The following is a 4,769-nucleotide window of genomic DNA, read 5'->3' on the forward strand; positions in this document are numbered from 1 at the left end:
CCTTAGTAAACCCTAATTTATGTAACTAATCCCCACTATAAATACCCCATTAGGCTAATTAGAAGATCATGTTCTTCTTAGCAATCTTTAGTGTAGTTAATATCAATCAAATCTCTCTTTAATCTTGTAATCAACATTTAATCAAGTTTTAATACAAATTTTATTTCCTTAATCTCTTTTAGTTCATCTTTGATTTTGGGTAATTGAAGATTATTTGGGTTATTATTGGGAGATTGACAACCTTCCAATCAATCATCAAGTACTTCTATTATTCTTTGCTTTATTATTGGAATCATTAGTAGGTATAATTCTCTTAATCCCTTTTTAATTATTGTTAATTATCCTCATTTATTCATCATGTTTCACTTTGTTGGTATGATTGACAACCTTGCTAGCATGTTCAACATGATAATGAGTGAGTAGTTTCCTTAGCTAGGGTTAATGGGTAATTAGGGGAAACCAACATGGGGGATGATTCATGCTTAAATTAATATGTTTTCATAGTTTATTTGCTTGCTTGTTGTGATCTCAACTTATGCACATGTTATGTTTGATGAAATGCGAGCCTATGAATCCTTGCATTTTTTTACCCATCACCTATCTTTTCAATGAGACTTCTAAGACATAAACCAACTCGAGTCTCATTAGACCATGCATATAGTTGAGTAGGGAAGATTAAGTCGACTTGTAGGTGTTGTACAATCTAAACGATTCGGCTCCGGGACCCAAACTTTCCTAGGATTTTAAGATATAATCCAACTCGATCCATCACAATTATAATTGCTTGCTTATAATTTGAGAATATGTTTGTATGATCAATTTCCATGAATCCCCTATGACCCCATGACACCCTAGTGCCTTTTATCAATTGTTTACACCCCTTTTTAATCATCTTGCTTGTTTACTTTTATTGCTATTTAGTTTAGTGATCTTCTACTTCAAACCCCAAATTGTGACACCCTTAGACACCACTAGTTGCAATTGAAAACCTCATCTCAATTCCCGTCCCTTGGGATACGACCTTTACTTGCCTCCTTACTAATTGTAGAGTTGTTTGTGGAGTTATAAATTGTGTTTTGGTCTAGGTGCTCCTAACGACAAGTACCGAAAACTAAACCTCCAAGTGAGTCCGACCACTTGTTCCTAGTACAGTTAAGTCTTTGAAGGTCTTAATGTTTTGGTACCTCAAATGACTCGCATATATGCGCTTTAAATTATCCACGAATTTCTCCACGAGGGTAGCTTCATCTGGACGTTCAACAAGTTGGGTACTAGTCTTCCTCCACCTAGGAAGTCGGTGAAATCTTCTTTGTCATTTTGGGTAAGAAGAGGCTGCCGGATTTTTGTTTGTTTGTTGTGAATGGTTTTGTTTGGTTGGATTTTGGGCGGGATTGCCCTTGTTTTGCATTGCAGGTTGTTGTTGTTTTGGTTTGGATTTGTCCATTTCATGCCGTCGTAATGCCGAAATTTCGGCTGACGTTTTTTATTTGTTGTGTTTTTTGATTGCAGGGTATCGTTTGGGACCTATGGGGTCTGTTGTGGAGGCACTCGAGGAGGATGACAATCCTGGAGGGGAAGAGACGACCGAAGAGGCTGCCGGATTTGAGGAGGTGGTGGAGGATGCTTCCGTAGAGGAGGAGAGGCGGCTGACGTGGCCGGTTTGTCCTTTTCGTTGTGGCTCATAGACAGGATGGCTGGTGATTGGGGGTCAGCACCGGAGTGGTGCATCGCATCATGGTTCTTGGCCTTCTCATCATCCGAAGTCTGCAAGACACTGCCTTCTTTTTTGTCGTGGAGCAGGAACGGGGTATTACCATAATGGTAATCACCTCTGCTTCCGTTGTTGCTCCTTTATTTCTTGTGTTGCTCTCTTTCTTTTCCATTTGAGAGGATAGAGAGTGCTTAGTTCGGTAGGTGGCAGATAGCCCCTAGTTCGTTGTCTTAGGCCAGTGTCTGTATGATAGACGGTTGTTTTAGGTCAGTGTCTGTATGATAGACGGTTGTTTTAGGCCAGTGTATGTATGATAGACGGTTGTTTTAGGCCAGTGTCTGTATGATAGATGTCTGTACTGAACCCTGTTTGTACGGTCAGTTGTTCGTATCGAACGCGTGTCGATGTATTTTGCGTGAGGCGGTTTGTATATATGTGTTTTTGGATTGTGGTTCATTTTTGTGAATTTTGGATTTTTGTGTTTCGGAGGAGCGCTGTCGGCTGTTGATTCTCCTTTTGCTTTACAATAGTTCCTGCATCGTTAGTGTAGAAAACAAGCAATAGATAGCACATACGCATAAATGTAAACACGTAAAAGCATTTGATTGAAAACCAAAATTAACCAAGATGACTTGAAGTTAAAATTGAAATTTTGAAAAGAATTTTGAAAATTCCGTGACAAATCGTCACGTTCGGAATTCAAAAGGAATTGATTTGAAAATTTGAGCAATTAACTCGTGTCGTGAATTAAATTGCGTCGAAATTATTGAAATTGACTCGAAAAATTCAAACTCAAACTGTCAGGAAAGAATTTTTAGAAAATTATTTTTACTAGTATATTTGATTTTTGATTTTTGAGGTCAAGACTCGAAATTGTGAGTGCTTGAATTTTGGAGGAAAATTGACGTCGTGTTATCAATTCTCGATTTTGATTTTTGCCGGAAAATTGCGAAAAGGCGAAATTTTTTCGGAATTTCGACTGACATGGAAATGATCCATCGCGGATCGGGGCGACTAGCCTTTCCCCCTTAAAAAAAAGAAAGAAAAAGCCGTATGTTTAATGCTGCGTCATGAAAACCGTGTCGGATTTCGTAAAACGCGAAAACAAGGAAATGTGAGTGTGAGGGAACACAAAATATCCTGAATTATCCCGGAGAGGCGCGAGCTTCCTGGCGGGAGGTTTGAGGTGTCAGGAGAAAACACAAGTTGAAAGAGACAAGTCAACAGCGGGAATCCTGGAGAAGCCTAAAAGAGGCGCGAGCAGCCTGGCGATGGAAGCCGGCTCTCCCCTTTTTCTGAAAAATGCGCTGATTGTTTTATATAAATAGGGATGTTTGCGCTTCATTGTTTCATCATCTGAAACATAAAATCATCTCTACAAAACCTCTTCTTCTTCTTCCACAAAAATATTTCATGGATGCTTTTGAGAACGCATTGCGACAATGGTGCCGGGATTTGTCGCCTCCCGAAAAGTATCAACTCGTTTGCATGGGAGTTGGTCAATTGTTGGTGCTTCGTCAAGTCAAGGTGCAACCTTCATTTCTTGAAGCATGCTCTCGGTTTTGGGATTCGAAACATCATGTTTTCGTTTTCCCGAAAGGTGAGCTTTGTCCTCTTGCCGAAGAAGTTGGAGCCATTGGTGGGTGGCCGGGTTGTGTTCCGGTGCTTCCTCCGACTCGGTTGTGCTATAAGGAGAAATTCCGTTCTATGTTGGGCTTATCAACAAGCCAAATCAACTTTCTTTATGCTCCACATGGTGTGGATATGTTGGCTCTTATCAACATCTTTTCAAACCGATTAGATGTTAATGTCTCGAAGGTGGCTAGGAGAAGGGTTCTTGCATTTTGCCTTGTCCATGTGTACCTCTTTGTTGATGTCTTGAAGAAGGACGGGCCATGATGCCATGGTAGCATGACCCTTATTCATGTGATTGAGCAAATTGAGCATGGTTGTGCCGTGGTGGCACTTGAGGTCCTTCACGGGGTTTCCCTCTTCGGGTGTTAGTCCTCGTTCTTTGATGGTGGTGGGTTTGAAGGTTGTTTCCTTCATTTATCCCGAAAGGCTCATGAGGCAAATGGGGCGTCAACAAAAGGTACCCGCCCAAGATACCCTTGTCCAAGAGAATGTTTTCCGGAACTCCGAGCTTGTGGAGTTCTTCGAAAGGTGGTGGGCCACTCGACCGCTTTGGGAGGTGCCAAACTCCGCTGCCACGACATGGGTGACTCCCGCTTATGTCAAGTGGTCATGTGCTCCATCCTTGGAAGAGAGGTCCAAATTCCGTAAGGACGAGGTTGTCGACTTGAAGTACCGAGAGGTTGGCAAGGCCAACCGTGCCTTCTTTGAGGAATATGTTGATGAAGCTACCCCCGATGTGATGAGACCACCGTAGAGGAGGAGTTCCGGCCCCAAGAATATGGTGGGCCGTGCCTGGCTCGTCTCGGGTCGAACATGGGATCTTGTGCTAGACCGGAAGCCGTCGCCGACTTAGATCCGTTGAGGATCCGTTCCGAGGAGGAAATCCATGCTAGGCGGGCCAACAAGAAGAACAAGGGGAAGATGTACCCCAAGGGAAAAGGCAAGGGTAGAAAGGAAGAGTGAAGACCTCCATTACCAGCTTTATTATTTTTGTTGTATTATTGTTGTGAGTTTTTATTATGTTGTACTAGCTAGTTATTGTGCGTTTTATGCTAGTTTTATTATGTGAGGTGTTTTAGTCGACACCTTAGCTTTGACAAGTTATAGACTCGTCGAGCTTTATTTGTTGAAATTGTAATCCTTCCCATTATTAATTAAATAAGAGGATTGCTCGAGTCGAATATTGTGAACGCTTGTTTCTTCCATCCATTTGGTGAAGGTAATTCAATTTGAATCGTCCTAAACAATTGCACTTGGGAAAGTGGAGTTTTGTGGGAAGGGAGAAAGGCTCATTTTTTGTATTTTTGTGGGAAAGGGAATGGTTTTCCCTTTTCTTTTTTTTTGATAGGGATTTTTTGTATGTGGGGATGGTTGTATCCTTCTTTTGTAAGAAAGGACTGCCTACGTATTCACTTAGGGAGGT

Source organism: Silene latifolia, chromosome Y, assembly GCF_048544455.1.
Source record: "Silene latifolia isolate original U9 population chromosome Y, ASM4854445v1, whole genome shotgun sequence".
Taxonomy (NCBI): Eukaryota; Viridiplantae; Streptophyta; class Magnoliopsida; order Caryophyllales; family Caryophyllaceae; genus Silene; species Silene latifolia.